At 45.8% G+C, this 12,794-nt stretch overlaps 1 protein-coding gene and 2 long non-coding RNA genes across 4 annotated transcripts in view; 2 read left to right on the forward strand and 1 right to left on the reverse strand.

Annotated features, from left to right (window-relative positions):
* Positions 1–12,794, reverse strand: part of UNC5D (unc-5 netrin receptor D) — a 408,173-nt gene that overhangs the window by 301,972 nt on the left and 93,407 nt on the right. The gene's annotated exons all lie outside the window — the stretch shown is intronic.
* Positions 822–12,794, forward strand: part of LOC307204029 — a 305,405-nt gene continuing 293,432 nt past the window's right edge. Inside the window, exons 1-2 of the long non-coding RNA XR_013833470.1 lie at positions 822–916; positions 1,072–1,576. This is a non-coding gene — a long non-coding RNA (uncharacterized lncRNA). The remainder of the gene's footprint in view (positions 917–1,071; positions 1,577–12,794) is intronic.
* LOC307204391 lies at positions 7,096–8,215 on the forward strand. The gene is made up of 2 exons (XR_013833670.1): positions 7,096–7,386; positions 7,697–8,215. It is a non-coding gene; the product is annotated as an uncharacterized lncRNA (long non-coding RNA).

Genomic DNA, 12,794 nt, shown 5'->3' on the forward strand with positions numbered 1-12,794 from the left:
TCTTCATAAGGCATCGTTTCCAGGCCTTTGACCATTTTGGTTGCCCTCCTCTGGACACGTTCACCAGAAGCAGCTTAGTCATGACTCGGAAGCTATATGCCGGCTCCCTCGAACAATAGAGCGAGGTGAGTGCCACAACCCCAGAGTCGTACACGACTGGACCTAATGGTCAGGGGTACCTTTACCTTTATAAAGCAGGGGAGGGCATTCTTGTATCAACACTGGAAAATCACAAGAGAGAATCCCATCCAAGCATTCTGAGTGGGGCTTACGTAAACGTGGCGGTGGGGGAGAGTGTGTTTCGGCATGCTAACTCCACCGCCACAACCCATCCCTAGGGAGAGGCAAAGATGTCAATTTTGGTTTCTCTCAGTTTTTCCTCCCCCCCCCCAAAAAAAAATGCAAATTCTGTTCTTCACATTTTCCATCAGTTTGTCATTTATGTTTGCATTTTAGTGCAAACCTCTCCTACTATGCATAGTTTTGCATGCTATTTTGCTTAATATGCTTTTTTTTGGAGGGGCAAATCACTTTCCCCTAATGTAATGTATTATTAGCATGTTATTTTCATGGATACATGCATTTATATGCAAACATTACCCTGGTATATGCCATTTTGTACACATCACTTGCCTGTAGCACACAAGTCACCTGTTCACATAATTATATACAATTTTTTGGAAGCACATTTGGACGAGGAGGAGGAGATACTATCTTACCAGTGATTAAAGTTTATACCCTATGCTTGTGGCTAGTGACTGTGGGTTGTATCCAAAGTACTGCTGAGCAACATGTCCCAAATAGCATAATGATTGCTTCTTGCCATAGCTGTCAAGTGTCCCTTATTTGAAGGGACAGTCCCTTATTCCAGCGCCATGTCCCGCTGCTGTCCCTTATTGATGGATGTCCCTTAAATGTCCCTTAAAGCAGTGTTTCCCAACCTTGGGCCTCCAGCTGTTTTTGAACTACAATTCCCACCATCCCTGACCACTGGTCTTGCTAGCTAGGGATGATGGGAGTTGTAGTCCAATAACAGCTGGAGGCCCAAGATTGGGAAACACTGCCTTAAAGGATGTCCCTTAAATTTCAAAGGAAGCAGCTCCTGTCCCTCCCTCCCTGCCGGCCAGGGAGGAGGGAGGCTCCAACTGTGTTGCTTGGCTGTGTTGCTCACCCAGTAAGAAGTCTAAGAACGACTGGGGGGTGGAGCTTGCATGTCTTGTGTGTGGCTAGTTAATGCAAGCTGAGGGGGTTTTTGAATGCTGGGCGCCATTTTGTTGCACGTGCTGCTGCAAACTTTGCAGTGCAAAGCCAGGCCGGGGAGCCATCTTAAGTTGAGGCTGCATAGGCCTTGTGGTGCATGTGATTCAGATTCTAGTCAGTTGAACCTCTGGTTACAAAGTTGGTTGGACAGTGTTCTCGAAGCTACCAGCATGAGTTTGACCAGACTGCAGGAGGACAGGAAGACTGGAGTGCCTGGAACAGGTGAGGCTGCAGGTCCCTTATTTTGGCTGCTGGTCCCTTATTTTCAAGGCTGCTGGTCCCTTATTTTCAAATCTGTAAGTTGATAGATGAACATGTCCAATGAACATGTCCTCTTGCACAATGGAACTCTCTCCACTCTCCTCCCTTAGGTACCTCCCTAAATGTGTCCTGGGGTCCCTCAACCCTTCAGAGTGTGCAAGGAACATGGAAGGGTGGGGCAGAGAGGAGAAAACCCCCTTGCGCAAGAGGATATGTTCATTGGTTACCGCCCAAAATTTCTTGTTTATGCCCTTTGATGTCGTAAAGCACCCCTCCAACCTTAAGGTTAGTAAATAAATAAAAATAAAATAAAGCTTCACCTGCCCATTGGTAAACTTGGGAGAAATTTGGTCAAGGATTAAAGAACTTTCAGAGCATCATCAGCATACTGGAAAGGTATTCTCAGAGAAGGTTTTCCGGAATAACCAAAAGAAACTAATGGAGCGCTAAAAAATAATAATTAGGTTGAATGTGGCTTCCACACCTTGAAGGCTGACATCTCTGCACTTCTCGTATTGTGCATTCTATGGCAACCATGTGCTTACCCAAGACCTTTGGAATGGCTCTGTCTGGAGCAGGGAGGCTGGCATTCAAGACAGCTCTTTATCTGTCTGAATAGCTGTGTGTGCGCGCCTCTGATTATCCCAGATAGTAGACTAACACTGTCTCAGACAGATAAGCAGCTCAATATTATCCAGCACTCCATTAAGGAATTTAACTGAATCTGCAATATATTGCAGTCCCCTACCTTGGAAACTAAATTTGTATTTGAAGTCAGGAGGACAGCTGCTGCTGCTGCTGCTGTTGCTGCTGCTGCCATACATGGAGAAATACAATATTAGCTTTTAAACAAGGGAGAGCATTTTTTTTTTTAAAAAAAAGGAAAGAAAGAAAGAAAAAGAAATGATTGTTTAATAAGAAATGTTTGCTGTCGAGTGCAGATTTGTAAAAGCCTTATATAGGCATATTCATACAGCCCAAGCTGAACTGCGTCTGCAAAAAATTACAAGAGCATCCACGACATTGCCTGTTTTGTGTGCCTTAGTCTCATACAGGCGACACCAGATGGTAAGGACAAGGGGCCAGTGGGTGAGAACCAAGTTCTCCAGGAGAAATCTAAGAGGCAATCTGCACACATTTGGATATCACCATTAAATCATTACCGTCAACAGACCAGAAAGAAGGCAAAAAATAAAACTGTGCAATGCACCACACTCTAAAGTACAGGGCGAAATACTGTATTTTTCGCTCTATAAGACGCACCAGACCACAAGACGCACCTAGTTTTTGGAGGAGGAAAACAAGAAAAAAAATATTCTGAATCCCAGAAGCCAGAACAGCAAGAGGGATTGCTGCGCAGTGAAAGCAGCAATGCCTCTTGCTGTTCTGGCTTCTGGGATAGCTGTACAGCCTGCATTCACTCCATAAGATGCACACACATTTCCCCTTACTTTTTAGCAGGGGAAAAGTGAGTCTTATAGAGAAAAAAATACAGTATTTATTTATTCTGTTTACATCCCACCTTCCCTCCAAAGAGAAACACATGGTTCTCTTCCTCCCCATTTTATCTTCACAACAACCCTGTGAGGTAGGTTACACTGAGACATTGTGACTGGCCCAGGGTCACACAGTGAGTTGCATGGCTGAGTGGGGATTTGAACCCGGGTCTTCCAGGCCAACACTATAACCACTATGCCATACTGATGCTCCATGTGCAACCTAAATGGCATCAGCTCAAGTATACACATCTACAAGAGAACAAATGGCCTAAGTAACCTTAATAAGCGATCCTTCCAGCTTCAGATGGCTACTTCCCTTTCTAAGATAGCAGCTAACTCCTAGGGGCCAAGGTCCCTTTGCAGCCGCCCCTCAATAAAACATTTGAGGGTGCCAGAGCCCCACAAAATTTACGGTTGGAAATTGCCATTTGGGTGTTGTGTGTGTGCCATGTCTTGTGATCAGTTCTGTAGGGCAGGGCTTACCTGCCCCCCATATTTTATTCAATTTAGCACCTCTGCTTCCGAACATTTCAATATCAGCCACTCTCATGCATTCCAACTGTCTCACAGTGCAATCCTATGTGTGTCTAATCTCTTGTGGCAGTTTTTGCTACCTGGTGCCCTTCACTTCCATCAGTCCCAGACAACATAGCTGGGTTGGTTGGTGTCAGGGAGAATCCAGAAGAGCAAGTGGCAGAAGAGGCAGAGCAGGGGCTCAGGGATGCTATGGAACCCTTCAACTGCCCAGAGACAGAGGAAGCGGAAGAGAGTGAGGAGATTAGCCAGGAAGAAAAAGGGCTCAGGGATGCTGCAGAGCCCTTCAACCGGCAGCCTTTCTCAACCTGTGGGTTCCCAGATGTTGTTGAACTACAACTCCCATCACCCATAGCTAGCAAGGCCAGAGCTCAGGGATGGTGGGAGTTGTAGTCTGGCAACATCTGGGGACCTACAGGTTGAGAACTGCTGGCCCAGAGGCTCGGGAAGGGAGCTCAGACTCTGGAAGAGAGGGGGGCTTTCACATCAGCACAGACAAGGAGGGAAATGAAACGTAAGGATCAAAGAAGTCTCATGCGATTCCCACGCCTACTTTGTTGGCATGGGAATCAAAGGAAGCCACTCCCTGAATCTGACTCAACGGGTTCAGATGCGTAATCCTGAACTGTAGCTGTTTCTTGTACATATGTAATAAAGACTGTCAATACCCATCTAACTGTGCCGGAGTGTTAATGCGAAGGGGAGATACCACCTTGACAGTTGGGACTGCTAAAATATCTGGAAAACCCAAGTTAGTGAAGGTTGCTCTATGGCGTTTTAACAAACTTACTCCCAAGGTTGAGTGTGTATAGCTTTGCAGCCTTATTTACTGGGAACTGGTGATTTCTTTTTTTCTGGTACCTGTTCCTGATAAGTCATGGTCCCTATTTCTGCTTTTGGGAAATCCTATTTTGTGATGTTATAATCATGATGCCCTCCAGAAGTTGTTGAACTACAGCTCCCTTCATCCCATTAGAAATGCTGACTGGGGCTGATGGGAGTTAGGAGTCCGACAAAACCTGGAGGCAGCACATCAGCTATCGTTCTTCCAAAAGATGCATTTCAGAGGGGAGGGTAGAGAGATCCTCTTCCTCTTATTCCTGTTACTACTTTAATTTGTGCATCCTTTTCCCACACTGATATTGGACCCAAGTCAGCTCACAGTGCAAGAACAGGGATGCACAGCAATGCATTGCTACACTAAATAACCTATTGCCAATTTATTTTGAAACATAAAATAGCAATCCAAGCAAACAACAGTTCACCTCAACCTTAGTGCAAATGTATGTAAACATAAATGCACCATGGCACACTATAGCATAGCACATAAGGGATGGGCAAACATGTCCATTTCACTTTCTCTCTCATTTTTCCAATCCTAAATTCAATTTCCCACGTTTCTACATAAGTTTATGATTTCACTTTAAAGTCCTCATGAAAATTTGTCATCATTTCCTTATGATTTTCTCCTACTCTGCACATTATTATTTTTTTTTACTTTCCCCAAGTATCCACATTTTTGCAAAGCATTTCACCCTATTTCCCCCAAATTATTCATTCATAGGCACACTTTACAATAGTCAGTGCATATCTGCGCACGCTACCTTGGCATTGCAAAATGTTGATGAATGAAGATTTTGAAGGGTAGCTGTGTTTGGATATGTTCACTTTTCAATGCGAACTGAATCGGATTTCTCCCTTTACACAGCCTACCATTTCATACTGCAGCTGCTGGGATGTTAGCGGAGGGGTAGTACCTCTGGTAAAAGGGACACAGGTGGCGCTGTGGGTTAAAGCCTCAGCGCCTAGGACTTGCCGATTGAAAGGTCGGCGGTTCGAATCCCTGCGGCGGGGTGCGCTCCCGCTGCTCGGTCCCAGCGCCTGCCAACCTAGCAGTTCGAAAGCACCTCCGGGTGCAAGTAAATAAATAGGGACCGCTTACCAGCGGGAAGGTAAACGGCGTTTCCGTGTGCGGCTCTGGCTCGCCAGAGCAGCGATGTCACGCTGGCCACGTGACCCGGAAATGTCTCCGGACAGCGCTGGCCCCTGGCCTCTTAAGTGAGATGGGCGCACAACCCCAGAGTCTGTCAAGACTGGCCCGTACGGGCAGGGGTACCTTTACCTTTACCTAGTACCTCTGGTGGGGGACACATAAGTTGAATGGCATCTTGTACTCCTCCTTCTGGCAACTTTTGCAATCAAGCTGGTGCCAAATATATTGCTCGGTTTTCCTTTGGATCACACCAGTAAGGCTGATCATTTGGGCAGCCCAGGACCTCTACACACACTGCCCAGTCTTGTGCCCTGGAACACTGGCAGAGGAAGGTGGGTTGGGGGGGGGACACCAACCTAGGTGTCATCCCTGGGGAGGGGGTGACAATCGGCATGCCGCCCACCCGCGACTTGGACTCCCACGCCTACCGCAAGACGTTGGGAGAAGGGGGCGAGTTGCTGCGCCGCTTTGCTGCTTTGCTCACGGTAGGCGTGGGAGTCTGATTCGCGGGCAGGTGGCACGCCAAATGTCCCCCCCCTTTGTGCCAGCGGCAAAGCGGCACAGCAGCTCCCCCCTTCCCCTGACAGCTCACATTAGGTGTGGGAGTCACGGGAGGGCACCCTCCAAGCCCCGCTCCACCTTGGGAGTGCGCCCGCCCTGGGCAGTGCGGGCATAAGCTCTGCCACTGCCCTGGAGAAGTCACTTCAGTGCTGCTAATGCAGCAAAAACAACACAGGAGGCAGCAGTTACATGTTACACGTCTCTGCAGCCATTGCAGGCGCTATGATTCTCCAGCAGTTAAACTTCACCCCCAGAGGCATACTCCATTGACTCTCAAGACAGGAGGATGCCAACTAAGCTGCTGATGTGGATTTTGAAATGTTGGTATCATTCCAATGCTTCATCTAAGACACACATGGATCTCAATAGAAATGGTCTGGACTCTTGTTCAACATGTTATGGGAGTAGTGTGGCATCTATGACCCTCCAGATGTTGCTGGACTCCAAATCCCATCATCCCTGACCATTGGCATTCTGTATTCAAATTGAAGGCCTGTGGAAAACAGTTGAGAAAGCCAGACAGATACTTTTATGCAATTTATGCTGTACACTTCAAATAGAGGGGGTGGGTATACAAAAGTGTTTTCATATGCAGGGAAAAGTGCCTCATTGTAGAATATAGTTTTCAACCTGATTAGGAAGGATACAAATTTGAACTCAGATGAGCCAACCTAGTCTCTATAAACAAGTAAGATTTTGCTAACAGATGCAGGTGTTTTTGCACACAAAAACATATGGTATCTTCAACTGCAATTGGGATTTGCACTGCTGTGTTTCTGTTTTTTACCATTAACTCTGTGTTTGCATTTGGATGTAGTGAGGCTGCAATAAGCATTTTCAGCCACTGTTCTGTTGTTTTATTATTATTATTATCCAGATAGGAAGGAAAGGAGTCTGTCCCCAATGACATGCCTCAAATGTCTGTGAAGTTTGCTGCCTTGGATATAATAGAAAGCACATGGAAGCTGGATAATTTTAAAAGCAGGAACATATTTTGCTGAGGAGCCATCTTGCATCCAAGATTGATGGGGCCTGGCACACGTCACATGTGTGTGGCATCATACGTGATGTCACATTGTTGGGAGTCAACCAAGCGTTGAGCTGGCACAGTTTGGCTTCAGTGGCCAGTGGCTCCTCCCCTCTCAAGCTCAGGGGGAGCCTACGGTGTGCTCTGCTCCGCACTCAACCTCCTCTTCCCCCTCAACATTACGGGATCCTGGCCCCCTGCCAGCAGTTACTGAGGGGGCTGAAGACACCTCAGCCCTATAGTGTTGGTGTGTCTGTATTACAGCATTTTATATGTTATAGGTGTCCATGTAAAGAGGAGAATCAAGATGGTGGGTGGGTGATACTTGCACATCTCTCTATAAGGGCACAGGGGAACATGTGGCAAGTATAGTGTTGTATATGTGTAGGGAACTCTTCACATGATCAGCTCTGCTCAGGCTGGGCTTTGGGATTCCCCTCCATCAACACCACCCCAGCTATATAAGAAGGCCAGGCCTTGCCCAGGGCAACCCAAAGTGACTGACAACCAACCAATTATTCTTACTGGATTAAGATGTTCATTGTCTCTTTTTAAACACAGGAAAAAGAAAGAACGAAAGAAAGAACGAACGAACGAAAGAACCCTTTGATACTCTCAGTACTCTTGCTCACTGGCTGCACCTGACATTAGTCAGAGTAGAAATTAGCAGACATGACTCACTTAGGTCCAGTGATTTCGGTTAGTCTGCTCTGAGTACAACTTAGTACAATAACAACCCCGTGATTGCAGACATGCTGCTAGGTTGAAGAAACAGGGGGGTTATACAAAGATCAGCTACAAAGACCAAAAGAAAAATGAAAGCATCAAGACCTAAAGGAAAAATTCAGAGAGAAATCAATAGCCTATTGCTCGAACCATTTAAAATTTATTGGATGCACCTAGGAAAAGTAGAAGGGGAGCCAAGTGAGAAAGTCATCATCCTGCAGCCTGGAGGCCAGGAATGCATCAGTGGCTTAACACACATTTCCAGGCTACCACCTCACAGCTTTGTCTCATGAACGGTTTCTTTCTTTGAGCCGAAATAAAAGGAGGTGAATCACTCATTATGGATAACTGTCAGACAGCTCAGGATTGGAATCTATGGTTTCCTTAGTAAAGGGTCCGATTGTGTGTTCGCGTGTGATGAATTTTCTGCATGAGATATCAAGGTCATTTGCTGTTGGCATAATCGAAGAGAGGGATTCTTCCCATAATAAGATGCCACAGAGTTGAGTAATTTCCCTACAACAATAGGCAATACTTCGAAGTACTGAACAGGCAAAGGACCCCATTCCAAAAACTGCTGGCTTGGCAGTCAACTTCTGAATGAAAACAGTGTCTTTGTCTGATCACCTGGATTCACTTTCAGTAGTATGACATAGCAGACAAGCTCCAATTAAAAAAAAAAAAAAGCCTCAAAGCAGATATGAGAAAGCTTTGGCCCACCAGTTATTACTGAACTATAACATCCATCAGACCCAGCCAGCATGACCAATGGTCAGGGCAGGGGCGGAGCAAGGAGGTGTGATGGGGGTGGTCTGCACCAGGTGTCACCCTTGTCGGGATCTCCGCTACAACCAAGCTGATAAAGCTCATCTTCCGGAATAATTAACGACCCGAGCCTCTGATAAGGCTCCAAGGCATGTTCCCCTATTCAGCAGAGTTTCCGGCAGCATGCGGAAGGGTGAGATAGTATGAGCTACATGCTATGCTTTATTTCTAAGTTACACAGACAGCAAAGAAAAATACATCCTCTCTCTATGAAAACAGAGAGCAACTGAACAACAAAGGAACAGGAAACCACTAACAACACATCCGTCTCCTCTCCCGTGAGACTTCCAACAGTATGGAATGTGTCTGGAATGTAAACAGAGTCCTGTGACTCTAAGCAGCTGCACAGTGGCAAACAGAAACTAACAGCCCCGAAGGGGGGGGGGGGTGACATACAGTATGCCCCCTGCCTGCGACTCCCAAGTCTGCAGAGAGCAGTGGCCCAGGCAGCAAAGCCCCCCCTTCCACCCAGGTTCACTATAGGCTTGGGAGTCATGGGCAGGTGCCATTGCCCTGCTGCCCGTGCTTCCAGCTGGAGGAGGCAGGCAGGCAGAGGAGAGGACAGGTGTCTTCCCTGAAGGGGGTGACTTTCGACTACCAAGCCTACAGTGAGTGGTGGCCCCAGCCGCCAGCCAAGCAGCAAAGCTCCCCAACTTCCTCCAGCTCGCTGTAGGCTTGGGAGTCGCGGGCAGAGGGGTGACAAAAAAAATTCTGCGCAGGGTACCACCTGACCTTGCTATGCCTCTGGGTCAGGGGTGATGGGAGTTGTAGTCTATCAACATCTGGAGAATCCCAGGTTACCAGTCCCTGGGATAAAGACTCCAAGTCTTAGCATCTGGGGAGGTTATAAAGCAGGAAAGAGTTCCTTTCAACATCCTAGTTCTGGAACTGAATCCAGGTGTTGAGACAAATAACTTTTTTTCAATTTCAAGGGACATTGATTCTCTTTTGCTATCATGCCACCTGTGTGCTATAAATAGCTAATAAAGTTATGATGGCTGCTAAAATGATTGTGGGCTACTCATTTCAGTCAAATTATCATCTGTAAGGTCAAGTTTTTAGGTATCTACATTTATTCATATTAAACAAAAGTCCTTTGTACCCATGAAGATGAAAATCATATACAGCAACAAATGTTCTTGCAACCTCTGAAGAACTCGTGAAGGTCATTTACGAGTCTTTGGAGTTGTTGCTTTTTTCTTCAATAAAAAAAAAATTACTTCTTGATAAAACTTTGGGATTATCTCTCATTGAAGTACTCAAAAGGAATCCCAAAGGCATTGAAAATGTCTTCAAAAATATGATAATAATCCTTTGTAAGTATTGTTTGTTAAACACACCTGGCACACAAAAGTGTTGGCTCACCTTTAAAAACTCTTCCTACTCATCTTGTTTGCTAAAAAGCAAAAGGAAATCAGCAGCAAAAAGGCACCTCTTCCTTCACTTCTGGGCTTACCACTTGCATCAAGCTAGGAACATCATAAGCTGCCCAATATTGAGTCACAGCCCTGGTCCACCCTGATTAATTTTGCCTATACTTTATCTCTCCCTGTTCTACCTAAAGATGCTGGAAACTCAACCTGTGACCCTCTGCATGCAAAGCAGATGTTCTACCACTGAGCTACAGCCCTTCCCCAAAGTTTAGGTTGTACATCTTGAGACAAGAGTTAACATAGTGTTGTTGTTGTTATTAAATAGCAGATGCAACAAGATAGCTCATACCAATAACTAACTTAGTTGGTCTCTAAGGTGCTACTGGAAGGAATTTTTTTATATTGTTTGGACTACGGCAGACCAACACAGCTACCTACCTGTAACTAGTTTTCTTCTGCAACTCCTTTGGCCAGTGAAGCTGCAAACCCTCACACCATACTTCAGAGAGCATCTCTAATCTCCCACCCCAATGTTTCTGGCAAGGAAAAGTCTCTAAATCATTAAAATCACCACACCTCCTATGAACTGGTCCATGCCATCTCTTTTCTGGTCATTGATGCCTGACAAAAAGTGACTTGGTCTTTCCTCTCATACAGAGCAGTGTCAGAAGCTCGGGTAGAAAAACTAGGAGCCAAATGCCTTCTGGGACCTGGGTTGTGGGCGCCAAAATAGACTGTCTAGTCAGGTGTGTGTGTGTTTCAGCATCACTTTATTTATTATTCCGATAAGCATGAGTTAATATGCAGTTCACCTAAGTGATGCAATGTTAAATCTTTAAGCATGTTTAATTTGGTGTTTACAATAAAAATTTTGGTACCATACTTCAGTTTTCAAAGCACTTTATTCTTTGTTGTTAAACTCAATGACGTATTGTCTATTCTTAACATATACTTTGGGGCTTCAAAACACATACATTTTAGTAATCCTTGAGTGTCAGCCAGACGCAAAAAGTGGCACCCAGACTTTTTGAGGCGCTCGCAAATGGAGAATCTTTAGGCGCAAAATGCACTTGGCGTCCTGCTAATTTTGAACCCTGATACAGAGCAGCTATGAAACTACAGTTAGCTCAGTATGCTGCTTCGCAACTGCTCAAAGAAGTGGAAATCTGTCAGCATATTCTTGGCTTGCTCAGAGATCTGCAGTGCCTGCCAATTTGTTACTGGGCTAAATCCAGTGTGTTATAAAGGACTATATAAAGCCCTCAGCAGCTTGGGACCAATTTACTTGAAGGATTACTTTACCCTATATGTACCCACTCAACTGCTTTGATCTGTAGAACATGATGCTCATTCCACACTTGTAAGGAACTGACCTTTTAGCATGGCAGCTCCTATAATCTGGAACTCCCTGGCCAGTGACATGACACAGGCACCTTTGCTGTCCTGTTTTTGGTGCCTGCCTGTTTTGGCAAGCTTACCCAGGCAGGTAATTTTAACTGAATTAAAAAATACTGATTTTACTTATGTTTTAAGAACCATTTATGTCACCATGTTTTTGAGCATTGCTCTGACTGGTATTTCGCCAGAGATGCTGTAGGTGGTGCTTGATAAATTGCTTAGAAGCTTTCTGTTGAGAATATGCATTTTGTTAAGTAAAAGAATTGTGTCAGAGCTCTTAGCCTTGCCTAGACATGTGTCAAGGGTTCTCCTCATCCAAAAGAAAGCACACAGCAGAGAGATGACTCCTTATTGTCAATGAAAACACAGCCGTTTCCGCACATCAATCTAGCATCTAGAACTTAATTTGTTCTGGAGGCCCGTTCTTAACCTGAAACTGTTCTTAACCTGAGGTACCACTTTAGCTATTGGGGCCTCCCGCTGCCACCATGCTGCCACCGCACAATTTCTGTTCTCATCCTGAAGCAAAGTTCTTAACCCGAGGTACTATTTCTGGGTTAGCGGAGTCTGTAACCTGAAGCATCTGTAACCCGAGGTACCACTGTATTCCCAGGTCCGTGCTCTATTGAAGGGACCAGTTTATGTATCTTCCCCCAATAGGTTGCATGCATGCAGCCTGAGACTACACCGCATGGAAACTTCCTCTGCTCATCCCTTTTCAACTTGCTCCTCGATCTGGGAGACAGTGGCACAGGAGAGGGTGGGGAAACACCTGGCCTTTTGCTTGCCTGACCTTTCTCTTCCTCCTCTTCTTCTGACCCATCCTGTGTTCCACCCTCCAGTTCTGAAGCTACTCCTGCCTCCAGCTTTTGCCTCTTGGCAGGCACAATTCTCCACAAATCACTGGCCCTCTCTCTCCCCAGTCCCCCCTTCCTCCAGTGCACACGCATTGGTGACCTGCCAGCCACTGGCACCCACGTGCTACTCTCATGTAGGGCATATACAGTATATGATTATGGTAGAGTGGGGCAAGGCTAGATCTTCTTTCTTCAGTAACCACAAGTTGGGCGTGATTCTTGAAGAGAAATTTGAACATGCAATCTCCTAGTTGTGTGCAGGGTCTCTGCACAATCCAGACACCCACACAACCTGATCATGCAGAACCCCTCCATGTGAATAGATATTTGTCAGTTTGGTTTTCTCTGCAGGCAACTGCTCCCAACACATGGTTATTGCAGAAAGGCCAACCAGGGGTGAGGCTAGAAGCACAATCTGCTCTCCCATCATTACAGGTTTGCCCTGCACATGAGTAGTGCATGACCAGGGCTTACACTGTA

The sequence above is a fragment of the Podarcis cretensis genome (assembly GCF_951804945.1).
Source record: "Podarcis cretensis genome assembly, chromosome: 15".
NCBI classification, from domain to species: Eukaryota; Metazoa; Chordata; class Lepidosauria; order Squamata; family Lacertidae; genus Podarcis; species Podarcis cretensis.